Here is a 16,375-nt window from a genome sequence, read left to right as displayed (position 1 = left end):
GGATTTTTTTTTCTCTCTCTCTTTCTCTCTTCTTTCTCTAAACAAAGGAGAGCATCAGGGCGGCAGGAGCATAATTCCCCTCAGTGTCCTAGAGCCAATAGATCAGCTTGTCAGCGAATTGGTGGGCCTGTACTTATGTTTCAGTAAAATATAGGGCTCTGGGAAACTAGTGAACAACGAAACCACAAGCCAACCACCACAGAAACACACACACTTTAAGAGATCCTGGGGGAACAGGGATGGTAAGACCTCCCTTTTCACCTCAATACTTTGCAGTAGGCATATATTCACTTTTAAAGGTTTTTTTATTGTTTATTTTTTTAATGTGCAATCAAAAGAATGTTACAGTTTCCCCCCTTTTTTCTTTGTTGCTAAGGATTAGTAAAACTGGATAGGCTAAGGTATATTTCCTTCCTCACAGTATGCCAAGTATGTAGGATTTTAATGAAAGTAACTGTTCTTGGATATTTGTCCACTGCTGTGCACACTTCAGTGATCACAAAGGTGAGAGGACTTCTGCCCTGCAAAGAGGCGGCTGCATGTGTAGCAGGTACCGTGCCAGGCTTGGATCGTCCGGCAGCACATCCGCAGCCCTGGTTTTGCAGCGTGGGCTCTCTAATACACATCAGTCAGTCTTTGACTGTGGCTTTTCAGGCGTTAGATCTTTGGGCTCCACAGTTCAGGCGGTGGAGCCCACCCATCACCTGCAGCATCCCCGGATGACTCAGTCCCGAGAGCCCCAAAGGGTAAATGCTCCATCTCACGCCACCTGCCAGCGGAGATTAGCTTTGAGTCATTGCTCCCTGTTGTTGCGCTGGCATTTGTCTTAATGGTGCGATCATACTGCTCTGTAGGGAGACCACAAAGTCTCCAACCTTCCCAGGGCTTTACCTAATGAATTAATTTCATTAAAAGAGAGGGTACGTTGCAGTGCTGAGTAAGAATATGGGTATTTCCAATTAAACAAGATGGCAGTGTAAGACTGATCTGAATTGAATTTGGGGATTGTTTAGATCCACGTACTCTGCAGTACACCAGCATTGTGTTTAGCAGTCTTTTTGATACTATTTGTTGTTAGATAATAGATTTACCTTTTTGGTCATTGTGGCCATTTTGTCGTATGGACGTTACGAGGTGGTCATTCCGTGCGGTAGAAGGAAGGACTCACAAGAACAATCTTTACTAACAAATGAAGATGCATTTCACCACTGTGTCCTCCCTGGGCAAACCCCCTGGCTTTGATTTCACCTGGCTGCTGGAACTGGTCAAATTCTGCATGCGTGTGAGAGCCAGCTGCAAACAGCAGGGAGTTTCCCTCCAGGACCTCATCTGGCCCCTGTGCTGGTATTTACAAAGCATTCCCTGGTTTTAACAGCTTGAGTTTGCTTATAAACAACACTAACTGTTTGTTTCTTGTTAAAGTTTACCTCATAAACAAATTTTACTGTGTGAGTTCAAGCCAATAATTGTTTAATCCTGACTTGCTCGTACCCATAGTACAGTGACTGTAAAGCTGCGGTTGACACTTTATGGAATTTTTCTGCTGCTCTCCGCCATGAGCGCGATGCCGCGAGCTCCGGTCGCAGGGACGTCCGCGAGCCCCGCGCCTGGGGGGCCGGGCTGGCCTCTTGGCTGGGGATCCGCCAGCAGTTACCAGCGGTGGCACTGCCCCAGCTGCACTTTGCTCTCACTGGGAAGAACTAAAACAGGGAAAGCCTCAGAAGAAATGAAGTCCAAAATAAAATCTTCCTCCTATTTCTGAAGTTTAACTTACTTTATGATGCAAGGGTGAAGCTATACAGTTATTTACAACCAACGGCAGTCCATATGGCCCCTCTTGCTGAGTAGCAGGGAAATGCTGGGGAAGTGACTGCTTCTATTGATTAGCGAGACACGAGAGAGTTAGAGACCCTCAGCACTGCCACTTAAAGTGGGCAGGAAACCCAAATTGACCAGTAATAAAGTGTTTGAGGTTGTACGAGGTGGCTCCTGGGGACACTGCCTTCTCAGAGTGGGGATGCTAGGGGTGGAAAGCTGTCAGTTATCCTTGTTTGATGCGGACTAAGTAAACGTGCTGTTAAAGTGACCTATTAAATGTGAGGGAAAATGTGCTGGGGCTGGGTCCCGTGCAAAACAGTTTTTGCAAATTTGGAAGGGTGGATGGTCTTGGACTCCCAAAGAAAGGGGCACTACCATCAGCCTAGGAATCAGAGCTTTTGTTTCCCCTTTTCTCTCTTTTTTTTGGTATGGCCTCTGGTTACAGACAGGAGAAAAGTTAAAATTGTTAGTCCCACAAGTACTAATAGTGTAAGACACTAAATTCTTGTTGCAATATATACTGCTGTGCAGAATGAATATGTAAGAGGGACATAGAAAGCTAAGATATAACTACTTGGGATGTCACAGGTAAGAGGCTAGCAGGCTTCTTAGATCAGTGCATAATTAAAAGCTAAGAATAATCAATGACAATGAATATCTTAGATGTTCAGCGCTGGAATTACAGGGAATTATTCAGAGCTGAAGTCTGGATAATTACATAAATGGAATCTTTTTATAAAGTGCAACATATCCCAGAGCAGGGGGTGCATGCAAGGTATAAGAAACCACCTTGCAGATTGCTAAGGAGGTGAGTATCGAAGTATAGCAGGAGCATGTAGTGATAAAATCAGAGAGGCCAAATCATAAGCTGGGAAGCAGCTAGTGCTTCATAAAAGTAGCAAAAATAATGGTACTAAGAACAATAGTAGGAATAGGAAAATAAATAAAAGTATAGGATCTTCATTCAGTGGAGAGCAAATGATAGTTTTCAGATAGCCAAATGCTTTTGAAGGAACAAGGAATGTGAAATACTGGAAGACAATGTAGTGTCTTTAGCTTAAGTAGGAGTTTAGATGAGTTATAGACCAGTCAACTAAATTCAAGTTTCTGCAAAAATTATGGAACAAATAATCAAGCTATTTGCAAGCAATTGGAAGATGACAAGGAAATGAATAATGAACAAAATGTACAGATTTATTGGAGAAAATATTGTATACCCAACACAACAGCTTCTGTGACAGAGTAGCAGCTATGGACAGGGAAGAAGCAGCAGGTGTCATGTATCTTGAGTTTAGGGAAGTTCTTGACACTGTCTCACATGACTTGCTTATTTATAAGCAAGCTAAGGAAATGTGGTTTATATGAGTGTAGATGTACAACTGGCAGAAGAATTGTATTTAGGGCGTACTTACCAGTGTCAAAATGGAAGGAGGTATAAAATGAGGTTTGGCAAGGGCTCGCCCTGACCCTGGGTCTCTGCAGTGTTTGCTCTAATGAGCTGAATCGTAAAGTAGAAAACATACTTTCTGAATTTCAGGCAATAGAAAACTGAGATGTTGAGTACATTCCATGCTAGGAGTACAATTCAAAGTAATCTGATAAGAGGGGGAGATCACCATTTCATTCAGAAAAACAGAATGAAATTCTGTAGGGAGAACATGTGCACAAAAAGTGTAATGATTTAACTAATAGTAGTTTCTTGGCCAACTGTCCTGCTGCTAGTTTCAAACCTCCAGTCATTCTTCTGCTTTGAGAACTGAAGTTATTGTAACATGCAGACAAATACAAATGAATATTAAAAACAGATTTCTTAAAAAAAAAAAAAGAAAAATTGCTCAAAGCATAGATAAGGAATCATTTGCATGAAACAAGTTTTCCTCTGTAAAGAATTTGTCTAGATACTCTACAGTGTTTTATTAACATCGTCTATGTGGTACAGACATGCTAATGACAAAAGCAAAATAAAATAGAGATTCAGGAGTCATTACTAAACTGTGTTGAGGTACCCCAGCCTGGACTTTGTGTACACACTTATGGCTATGTCAAGAAGAAACAGCAAAAAGTTGTTGTTTTGTTTTTTCAGAAAAAAGTGTTTTCCTGCTTATTGAAATAGCTTTTTGAAAACACAATTTCTAAAGTAAACGTAATATGTATATAATGTAAATGTAATACATGAAATCATTTTTTTCACTTCTAACTCGGTTAACCTGAGTAAGAGCTTTGCTCATGGTTTTGACAATGTGATTGACTTATAACAAAAACACTCAACAGCTTTAATGCCTGTTCAATTAACCATCCTTATTCTCTGTTCTGAAAGGCACTAGCACTGCAAAAGTTAAAAAAAAAAGTTTGTCAGAGGTCTCCAGTTGTTGCTTCTGCATATTTTCATTATTTTTGACCTTCATCTATTCTTCACTTTTTTTTCTCGTTGTATTCAGAGGTCAGTCAGGAAGATCCAAAACAGTTCAAACCAAATACCTCAAAAATCTTCCTGCTGAACACTGGGTCCAACAAGAATTCCCGGTGTTCTTACTTTCAGGTGTAGCCGTGTAGGTACTGAACGAATGGCATTTGAGGAGAGAGTAGAACGATAACACAGATAACCACCAAAACATTTCTTGTCTTCTTCTAAAGCATCTGGGATGAACCTGTGTGAGACAGAATGATGGCTCCTCGCTGCTGGCATCCTTTCTTGGTGTGCTTCATATTTTACATGTGTCTCACATGTAATAAATTTCTTTGATAGATATTTCCCATTGTGCACACAAGATAGCAAAGATACTCAGACGTATTCTACAACTGAATTTTCACTTCTGACTAATCCCCAAAGAGATGAAATTCAGATTCTCTCAATGCCTAAGCCTTCATCACTGCTGTGGTGGAGAGATTTTTTTGGGGAAACGGAAATGTAAAATTTTTATTTGCATTGCTCCACTCTGTCCGTTTTGGTGCTATACATTCCCCATCACAATAACCATTCGGATTTGCTAATAACAGGACTCCTTCAAAATTGTTTAAGCTTTGTGTTTTATTGGATCCTCAAGCTAGAAAATGATCTGTTGGCTATCTTTTTCAGTTTACCTGTGCCCATCTACTCTGGTTTTGTTTGCTCATTTGAAAGTATGGTCTAACATCTACCATGAACCCCCTGAGATCCTTAAATCTTTTTGTTGCATGAAGCAATTCAGTTAGACACAGGCAGTCAATGACACTTTCTTACTTATTATTAATTTGTTACAGGCAAAATTCCATCTCTCTTTTTTATTATGTTTGTGGTACTATGGACTTTCTCGTTTTTTCCTCTTCACTGCACCCCAAAAGCTCACTTCAGCAATATGAAGTGAACCATGCTTCTAGTGTTATTAAGTAATATTCCTTACTACAAAAAAGAGCAGGGCTCCTTTTAATGACTGCTTTAATGCTACCAGTTCAAGTCACTATCTAGGGAGCCCCTTTTCTTTTGTTCATAATGAGGAACACCTCATTTGCACTGTCCCTAGATTTATGGAAGGACAGGAAAAAAACTTCAATTTATTACATCTTAAATGAACTGCTCCCAAAGCAAAAACAAAAAGGGTAGTAAACTGGTGCCTCTGCACTATATAGTTTGATTTTTATTGAGCTGTATAGTAATGTTCTGCCTCACCTAAGAAGGGTGAGCATGGGCTATAATTACCTCTTGTGAACCCCATTTCCTGATAACCTCACTGGCCTCTACCTCTTCAGGATGTTGAATCTGTCAGTTACGGTATTTTATTTGTTCTTACTGATGGTGCTGTACATAGTTAGAACCAAGGAAGCTCATTTGATAGCTCATTTACTTCCAAAAAAAAAAGGGGGGGGGGGATGCTCCCTGAATTTGTAACCAAAAAGATATTCCAGTTCTGTGGATTTCATTCTGATGTAGAATTTCTGCTGATTCTCTCTCCTTTTGCACATCCTAACCTTCTTTTCTCCATCCGTACAATCAGTTCACTTCTTTGGCAGATATTCTTGCATACCCTAGGAGTCAGATAGAGAGAAAACAGGTTTTAATTGATGAAATCCAAGTTTTAGAAAAGAGTTTTAAGGTCGAAGTCTTTCTTTGTAAGTGAATAGAGACAGGCAATAATAGCTGTGTTCTTGGTATGAGATTAAATTCACTGTCTCTTGTGCAAGATGAATTGACATAACGGTGTTATCCCTTGCTTTCTGACTTAGGGAAAAAATGTACTAATTCCTTATAGTTTTTATATTTTTTTCTTTACAGGAATGCTTTGAATAAGCATGCCAGTGTCTTCGATGTGACAAATTTAAAATCAAATTTGAGGTGTGAGAATAAGTTTTTTTTAAAACTTTAGCTTGTGTACTTCTTTGCATTCAGAAATGTGGAGCTACCTAAAACATATTTTTCAGATAGATAGCAGCAACCTAAAATTTTTTGTCTAACCTATGGCAAAAAGCAGAAATCAATAATAAATGATCCGGTGTCGTCTTGGTTTTGCTCTGTGTGAGAGTGTTTTCTCTGTAGTTCAAAGGTTATAGAATTTATAGCAGACAAATTCTAGCTACAAATGATACTTCTAGCATTTTGCAGGAAATCTTAAAACCTTTTTATTTATTTCCTTTTCTACAAGAGTCAAATAAGAGGCTTTTACATACCAAGTCAAGGTTTTTTTAGACTTAAACTTCAGAATATTTTCAATATCTGCAACATTATCTTTTGAATAATAATTACCTCTTATATTAAATTATAAGACAGCAGGATTCAGGATTAGATCTCTGCATATTATTCTAGTGAAGGAAATTATGACAGGGGTCATTTTTTAGAATTATGTAGGAGGGTAAAAGGTCCCAGGCAGCATTAGAAGGGAAGGCGTTTATAATTAAATTGTAATTTAGGCCTATGATTTATAGTTTTCTCAATGAAAAATTTGGTGCTGTAGAGAGATCCTAGGAGGAACTTTAGTGAGATACAACTTAATGAAATAATAAAAAGAAAAATTATTCTGGAATAGACTGTATTATAGAGGTACCCGTTAGCACACTACAGTGTAGCTAATGTTCTGTCAGTATTTCCATTATAAACTCTGTTTTCCAGGGGTTTATATCTAGGCAGTAAAATTTGGTTTTAATCTGAAACACGGCATGTAAGGTTTCAGATCAAGAGAATTTTCACAATATATATATATATATATTTAAATCATTTAGCTCATTAAAACTTATGGAAGTATTCTGAAGCATACAAACTGTCAGTTCAAGACAAAGGCTGCTGCTGCTTTTTGTTGTTGTTGTTCACAAGTTGCAAGAAAACCGCAAGCCTCGTTCTCCTTCCTAATTTGTGTAGTCATTAAAGTACATAGGGTAGAAATGTGGTCTGAAATAGCACTCGCCTGTAGAGAAACAATTCATTTCTATCTAATGTGCAGAGTTCTTGAGTTTCTGTAGAGCAGATGGACATTGGAATTAAGCCTGTAGCATTCTAGTAGTTATTTCAATTAATTAATAAGCTAAATTCCTCCCAATATGATGAAGAACTATTCTACAGGCAGGAAAACATTAATACAGAAAGGTTAAATGATTTGCCAAAGGCAATTGAGGTAGTCAGTGACTGATCTGACAACAGAAGCCATCTCTGACCTGATATCCTCTGACAGTAAAACTGTGTTGGGGAACCAGAATACAGGTGGCTCATAGGTGTTTTAAAGCCACATTTCAGGCTGGGACTTATGAATTTTCATAAAAGATACCTTTATGAAAGTGATGTAGGTTTAGTACCTGCCTTTTGAATGTGATCTGCTTGTGAAAATTTAGCAACTGTGCATGTAAATTGTTTATTCACTGTCCTGAGTTATAAAATAAACAGAAAAAATCTGCAATTGCTTGGAATTCGTGTACAGCCACAGAAAGAAAATGTGCAAGTGTAGTGTGCAGGCTTAAAGGCCATCTCCTGGATTTTACCACACTCATTTTAAGGCAACATGTTGAACCTTATGATATTTAATTTTTTTGTAGTACCATTGAAAGCAAATTAGAACCTGATTCAAAATAAGTGTGTAAGCACCCCCTGAAATAAATGAAACTAGTAAAATTGTTTCTAAACAATTTCTCATATCACAGAAAGATGTGGAGGAGTATGCAACTTTAAAATATACTTTATAGAACTTAAAAATACACTGTAACTTGTAAACCTGACATCTCTGTATAAGAAAAGTAGAGAAAGGAATACAGGTAACCCTCTTCCATTGGAATGGCAAATGACTATTAATAAATAAAGAAGACAAATAATCTATTTGCGTTGCTTCCATGTTATCCAGATTAAAGCATTCAGCTTTAATCATGTTCAACTAACATGGCTTAAGCTTCGTATACCGCAGATGCTTATTTGTAAACTGAAGTTATACATCAGGGGTTTTTGTACTCAAATTGTGTCCAAAGAAATGTGGTGGCACTAAGAGCAGAGTATTTATGTAGGGAGGAGAAGGAAAGAAAAATATTTTGATGTTGTTTGACAAACACTGCTTGTAAATTTAAGTGTGAAGAATAGAGGGATACTGAATGAAGAGAATTCTTGTCTTCCCTCTCACAGTGTTGCTGAGTATTCAGAAACTCACCGCGTGGATCAGAATACACGGTGATGGAAAAGGTGCATTCCTTTGGTAGAAACAAAAATGCTGAGGAGGCTGAATAGAAAGCAGTGCTAGAGATAGGAAGGAACTACTTCTACAGAGCTTGTTACTATTTGTATTTTAAACATTAACTTTTAAATTGTCCAAATAACTATTTAACATAGTGTACAGATTCTTCCCTCAATACCCAATTTATTGAGAAAACAATAAGCTTTTAAAAGACTATGTGTATTCACGTAATGAGTATGTAGGCATGTTAACAAATAACTAATGTCTTAGAAAAAATATCTTTTCTTAATAGCAGAAATCATTCTCTGGCTTGTGAGTATATAGGAATCACTTTAGAATTTATCAAAATAAAGATGCTAAATGATGGACTCTAGCATCTCCAAAGGAACTCTTTGAAATTTATTGTCAAATTTTTTAAAATTCCAGGATAGCTTTTTCTTTTCCTTTTTCTAAGCTAAAATGAATAAGAAAAGCTAAAGACTGATGTACAATAAATAAATAAAATCACCTTAAAGAAGAAAACAAGGACTATTTGCAGAATTTGTTTTCCCTGTAATTTTCTGAACCTTGCATGCGGTAACTGTTGATTATGGAAACATCTGTTTGAAATCTCGGCTTTCTTCTGTGTAGCTCCTTTCCCTCCGCTTGATCCAGCAGAGAAATCACAAGTGTCTGCGTTTGACTTATCCTTTTGTTTGGCAAGGCACTCTGATCGTATACCTCATTTAGCATCGTAACGTCGTTCTTGGATGAAGAAGCAGCAGCCTTTGTTTAAAAAGAAAGTCTCTTTGATAATTAGAATTAGCGAGGGATGTATCAAAACCCCATGAAAACGTGTTACAAAGTGCAAATGCATCTTTTATTTCGACAGTGTGCCGTTTCCCATGCAGCAGTCCCCAGCGCAGCTGTGGCCGGCAGCACAGCGAGCTCGCCCAGGTGGCCAGGCGCAGCGAGGCCGTGGCAGGCCGGGGACGCTGACGCTGGGCAGGGCCTTTGGCGGAGCTTGGCTGCTGTGGTGCCCTGCCCTGAGCGCCTCAGCAGGGATCGAGCGCAGATGTTCAGTCACACTGTTTGTTGTATTTTGTCTCCCTTACTTTACACCGCCAGGTGAGGCCACTTGGGCCTTCCGGCACCCCCATGACAGGACTCGAAGCAGAGACGTGGTAGTGCTCTGCTGTGTCTCCTCAGCGCAGGGGCTGCCAGGCCCTGCAGTGCAGCCCCGTCGCGGGTCGCAGGTGGGGTGCTGAGACCTCAGCATCACCGTGACTGAGTCCCCCAGCTCCTCAGGTCAGGGAGCCCAGCCTGGGGCTGCTCTGAGTGTGGGCTCTGAGTAAAGAAGGCAAAGACCTCTTTAAAAGCTAGGCTTGGAGTTGGCCGAGTCCCTCGCGTCGCCCATCTCAGCGCTGCTGCAGGTGGCGCTTCCTGCGCTCAGCCTGGGTGCGTGGGGTTCTCCTTGCAGCAGTGGTGGAAAATCACAGCTGCAGCGGGAGCTGGTAAACATGATTCCAGGAATGGCACAAATGTTATGAAATGCTGTGCTTAAAAAAAAAATAAAATCAAGTCTAAGGTGGTTTAGAGTGGATACCCAAAATTAATAGGCATATTTGACCTTAATCTTTCTTCCTGGGCAAGTTTAATTATGGCAATTTCTTACCTTCAGTTCGAGCTCTTGTTTCATAGAATCATAGAAAGGTTTGGGTTGGAAGGGACCTTAAAAATCATCTAATTCCAACCCCTCTGACATGGGCAGGGACCCCTCCCACTAGGTCAGGTTGCCCAAAGCCCCATCCAGCCTGGCCTTAAACACTTTGAGGGATGGGGCATCCACAGCTTCTCTGGGCAGCCTATTCCAGTGCCTCATCACCTTCTGAGTAAAGAATTTCTTCCTTATTTCTAATCTAAACCTAGCCTCCCTGAGTTTAAAGACATTACCCCTTGTCCTATCACTGCACCCCCTGACAAAAAGTCCCTTTCCAGTTTTCCTGTAGCCCCCTTTAGGTACTGGAAGGCTGCTGTAAGGTCTGCCCGGAGCCTTCTCTTCTCCAGGCTGAACAACACCAACTCCCGCAGCCTGTCTTCAAAGGAGAGGTGCTCCAGACCCTTGATTATCTTTGTGGCCCTCCTCTGGACTCATTCTAATACATCCATGTCCTTGTTGTGCTTTTTGTACTTAGTATCACCATGTTTCTCTAAAAAAATAATAATTTCCACCTACAATAATTTACTGGAATAGAATGCCCCAAGACTTTGGACATGTTGAAAATTAATTTTTCTTTCTAAATAAGTTACTGCTTCTAAGAAGAGTTCAAATGGGGATGGTGAGGAAAATAAAAATGCGGGTTTAAGAGCCACATTTAAAAGGGAATCTCTTTTGGAATTATATTGTTCCTTTGTGGTCGTAGCCTGTCCTGATAGGATGCGGCAGGGATCGTTTCATGTAAAACACTGGGTGTGATTTGATGGTTAAAACCCGGTGATGCGTATGTTGATTTGCACCAACTTGAGTCCCAGCACTTCTTTTAGCCTTTATTATTTCTATTATATAACTTAAATGGAGACGTAGCAGTTATGATATCCATGTGTAATTTCAAATATGTACTTGACAACACAAAATGTGCTAAAACATAGTCTTGTATTATTTGTAGCATTAACTTAATTAAAAAGGCTTTTTTTCTACTTTCCTTAGTCATCTGTTTGCCATATCTATGTAACCTATTGCTGTTGGTGGCTAGCTTGATGACAATAACTTTCTGTTTTGTGCCTCAGTCATGCCAGCAGCACTGTGAGGGGGTTTTACTCTGCCCCTGAAGAGTTCCAGGTACTGTAACCTGCAAAATTGGACAGAGTTGATGACTGATGGGAAGAAAGTCTTTAGGTCAACTGCTTCTGTTTTTTTCTTAGTGGATGATAGGAAGAAATGCTTGATGTACTGTTGCTGTCCTCCTTTAAAACAAAAGTCGTATGCCAGAGGAATTTACTTTAGGAAGTCTGCTTGTTGTGTAAAAATGCATTTCTGATTTGCTGGTTATTTGTAAAGAGCTGTTGTCTTTCTTATATGATATATATGATTTTACTATGTTTTACTCTTTCTCCATTTACAAGAAAAAAGCTGAAAATAAGAAATTGCAGACACAAGCAGCAATTTTACATCTCTCATCTTTCACAAATTTAGCGTCTTTTACTCACGTGAAATCATTTCAAGTTTACTATTAAAAAGTGAAAGAAACCATTGGTGCCTTAGACTGAAGAAAGTAGATATGAGACATGCTGATGGTGTAGAAAAACTCCTTGGTTATATAAAAAAATATTAAACTGTTTTATTCATTCTTTCTGGACAGCTAGTTTTGTGAGCAGGATTCTAACAGAGCAGGAGAACTCATTGCTTGAGTGCACTTACTTTAGTTCCACATCTTATCCAACTCTAGGAACTTGAACTTGTCATTATCAGACACAGAAGGTCAATGCATTAGCCATGGTACTGGCTCTTTCATGTGGCCTTTCTGAAGAGGAAAAAACAGCTTTTAATCTTTGCTTTTATAAAATACTGTGCGTACTGGGATACATCCTAACTTGTCATTTTCTCGTCTGTTTTAGTGCTGGGGGATATCTGGAGACGCTTTATGATGCCACACAGATACACACGTCTGCAAAAGGCCTAATCTGAAGTGAATCTTCTATAAATAATAAACAACAAATAGGTTCCTTTTAGTTATATTAGGCCCAAAATAGGTCACGTAAATTTGTTTTAAATGCAAACGTAACAATAAAGTAAATTCCCTAGGTGGAGAATTTGATGTGTTTGTGCAGATTTTCTGGACACAGTACAAAAAAAGCCAACACCTATATTTTACCATTTAAAATATTTATATTGTCTCCTAAGGTCCTCTGTTTGAAATACTGTTTATAATAAACACCCAGCTAAAGGACTAATAGTCACAGTGTAAACACTTGCCATTTGTTACTTAATCCCAAAGTAGTCTTTATCAACTTTCTTTTGTAGGGAAACTTAGTGGTTTGTGTTATTACCAGAAAAGTTGCCATTTTTGTCAGTTCCCTGCTTCCAAATGATCTTATTTTTCCATATCTGTTAATTTAAGGTGTCCTCTTCTTCAAATCAAAACAAGCTGTTACTGAATTATCTGACTGGTAAGACATATGTGCAAAATGCATCTATATTTCAGATTAATTTTCTGATAGATCATAGCTAGTTCCCAGACCTAAGCTGTTCAATGTGAAAATATATTAATAGTAAAATGAGAGCCTACATGAGAGTAAACTGGTATATCAAGTCAGTGCTTAAATAAAGTACTAAAATAAAAGAAAAAATGACTAAAAAGAGGAGTAACAGGAAGAAAATCTAGATGTGTGGATTTTCTGTAAAATTGCAGTCATATATCTCAGGGGAGCAGGTTTTTTATTTTGAGGTCCACCGTGTCTTGCAGTTCCACGGGCTTCTTCTCAGGAAAGGTGATTAAGGAAAGCAAGCTTTGTGTCAGTAGGCTTTCACTCTGTAGGCTGTGCACCTCCACTGGAAATATTAATGCAGCTTTCAAATAATAATAAAAAAAAAAGTCTGAGAAGACTACCTGGGCAATCCTTTTAACATTTCCCCTGAATATAAGAACTAATCTGTTAAATTGTGTAGGTAACTACAATATAAAGGAAGGCATATCTGAGAAATACGCAATTTATTGTGGTTGTTTGGAATTAAAATGGCTATGACACCTATTGTAATTTTCATACTATTTCTGCCTAATATAATGGTGTTTGGATTTTAATTGGAGTTTTTAAATGCTAGTATAACACAAATAATACATATAGGATATCTCACAGCAATATTAGACAAAGGCAAAATGCTAAAAATTGTACTGCTATGTGTTTCCAGCTTATGTTCTTCTGTGGAGCTAGCTAGAATCTTAAGTTCTGTGTGTCACCCATTGTAATATACATAATTTCTGCATCCCTATTCATGTTCATCCCTGAGATGCATTGTAAAAGTGTAAATCCATCACTAGATAATTTTCAGTTCCATTATTTACAAAAATGAATAGTTAAGCAAGTCATTGTTAGTGGGATGCTATTGTTGTTTCACAGAGATAGGGACTGCCAAGGTCTTGAATGATGTACACTTGAATGTTCTTTCAAGACACTTGTACCTGTTTCATTTGGGAGGAGTTTCACTCATGTAAAATCAAACAGAAACAATTTTAGTAGCCTCTGAAAAGAGAAGAAGGGAAAATGGATATTAATGAACTGTTTAATATTCCGCTATGGAAAAGATGCAGTGATTTTGCTGTTGACACTTTTGCATGGAATTAAAGAGATCTGGTGGTTGTTTTACCCGTCTGTCTTTGTTCGTGAAAGACTTTTCAGTGTCATCAGATTTGGTTTTGTAACCTAAGAGATATTTTACCGACATGCAGACAAGTAAAAATCGCTTCTTTTTCATAAAATTCATTGGTATTCAGAACGTGGGCCTTTGATGAGTTAGAAATTTTGGCTAAAGCTTTAATGAGATTTTTATTTAATGAACTTATGTCAGAGATGTGTAGGCTTCATGATTCACAATTCTGAATCTTTTTTCCCCAAGAATATTTCTGGCTCGTTTATTACTCAATATTTTATTGATTTGTGAGTTGAGAAGTTCACAATGAAGGTGGAACAGTTTAGAGCTATAGATCTTTACTGCATGGTCTGCATTGACATGCTTGCTTGCTACATTCAGGTAAGCATTTGCAATTCAAGCTTATGCAGACAGTACTGTGGCAGAAGTTACGTAGGTAGCTGCAGAATCCTGTAATAGATGTGCTGCTATATCAAGTGTCTGCTGGTTCTGTAGCTCTTGTGTGTTAAGACCAAATCTTGTCTGTATGTTAATGCCTGCAGTGAAGCAGCGGTGGAGGGAGAAGTGCAAGGCACGGAACCTGGAAGGCTGGGGTTGCAGACTTCTTTGTGAACTGCTGATATTGTTGTGGTTTTTGGATGAACTTGTTTTGTGATGCAAAATGGCGTTGACAGTAGAGTCTTTAATGTGGGAGAACGTGTGGAATGGAGCCTCTACCAGAGGGATCTATAGAGACGGTTGTCTCCTTTTTTTGCGACTGTGTCTTTTTTATTAGGCAGTGCTCATCAGTACATGTAAGTTCCCTTTAAGTTTTCAGCTAACAACACTGTAAGGGCAATAGCTTGTATCTAAGGCTGTTTTTTCAAGAAGCTATGCTGTGAACGTAGACAAGCAGATTTACGTACTTGCTGCATAAATGTAACTAGATAGCCAATTGTATTTATTTCATATTTAGTAAAATATTTCATCATGTACCTGGTTGTTTCATTGCAGATGGACAAGTAATTTGGGAAGCTTTTCACAAGCTGTCATTGAATAGCCTTAGGTTTTATAGCTGTTCCTGTGCTATGTTATTCACACAAGTTCTCATAACTCAGAACTGTTTGGTTCGTGTCTTACCACATTTTGATAACTTAAATATGTTCTGTCACATTAAAAATAATAGAAATATTAAAATTGTTGTTGTAGATTGTCCTTTAATTTATGTAAAATGGATTTTTTTTTCAGGGACACAACACTTAAATGTTTTGTTAGTCACTGCAAAGAAGGGGGTATATCTGTATACGATCTTAGCAGTTACTGAAACTTTTTGAAAGCATATTTCAGTATCAACAAGACTTTTTTTCTTCTGTAGACCCTAGCGGTGGATGAACCTGGGGCAATGTTATGTAACTTTGCATTTAACTATTAACTTGAGCGTTAATAGTATGGAGTGTTGGTTAACAGTTGTCCTTGTTGTATCTAATATTCTTTACCAATAATCGTTCTAATGGGTGTCAAAAAAAAAAATGGTTCACACTCCTGAAAGTATTTTCCCCTTCAGGTATCAGAGGCCACCCCTGCAGCCCCCCCCCCCGCTATGTAAATTGTGCCACATAAACTCACTACAAGAGGCCACCCCTTGACTTCCATCTTCGTGTTTTTTTTCCTGTCTGCTTTTCTCTCAACCACTTTTGGGGATTAGACTTTTGCTTATACTGCGATAGCCTATTGAGACTTCCCCGATCATTCATCTTGCTGGGTTCTGGTTTGCGTGCACTTGGACTCCTCTCCGCAGTGCCGCGCTTCCTTTGGCTGTGCGGAACGCGCGGCACTGTGCCAGTGGCTCAGGCACCTGCCAGCGCCTGCGAGGTGGAGAAGCCCTGACTGTGCCAGCTTAGGGATGGCTTGAGCCTCGCGCACGTGGATCCCTGCTCTGTTTTTGTGTTGGTATCTGCCTGATGGAATTGCCTCTCATTATAGGTGACCTCTTTCTCTTGCTATACTTTTCTCTCCTTCAGTTCAGGAAACATCAGTGAAGAATAACAATGTTTTTTACAGCTGAGGTCAGAGGAGTAGGGAAATACTAGGCGTCCAGCCCGGAGCAGAGAGCTCTTTGCTCTGGAGCAGAGATCTGTTATGTCAGTTCTTAGTGCTAGAAATAATTCTGGATGTGAATTGAGATTAAAATGTAATATAGCTCAGTGTTTAGAGATGACAAGACGTGTTTGGTCTGCTTAAAATTGCATGGCTGACTCCAGGACCTGTTTTAGTCCATCTTATCTTGCAAACCTTGCAGTCTCTTCTCTGCTCTTCTAGAAAGAAATACAATGCATCTGCTACTGCTTGAAGCTTCTTTTCCTCCCCAAAATCTTTTCCAGAAAGAAGAAATTTGCTGGCTGGAAGTTTCAGTTCCTAATAGTATCTGAATATTTTAAGAGTACATTTTGGAGGCCAGAAATATGATGAATCTGTGAAAGCTTGTCTGTGTACCCCTCAAGTTTTCCTCTGGTATGTCTATTTGACATGGGTTATTTTAACATGCGACAGATGTTTGAAAGTTAAAACATTTTTTTGGGTGATCCGTTATGCCCTGATTGGCAGATTTAAAAACAAA

The 16,375-nt window shown here is 38.9% G+C and overlaps 1 protein-coding gene across 1 annotated transcript in view; it reads left to right on the top strand.

The window, feature by feature from the left end:
- The window catches only part of ZFHX3 (zinc finger homeobox 3), a 543,893-nt gene that overhangs the window by 105,337 nt on the left and 422,181 nt on the right, over positions 1 to 16,375 (top strand). The gene's annotated exons all lie outside the window — the stretch shown is intronic.

Source organism: Anser cygnoides, chromosome 12 (genome assembly GCF_040182565.1).
Source record: "Anser cygnoides isolate HZ-2024a breed goose chromosome 12, Taihu_goose_T2T_genome, whole genome shotgun sequence".
NCBI classification, from domain to species: Eukaryota; Metazoa; Chordata; class Aves; order Anseriformes; family Anatidae; genus Anser; species Anser cygnoides.
This window is presented reverse-complemented; position numbering and strand designations above follow the sequence as displayed.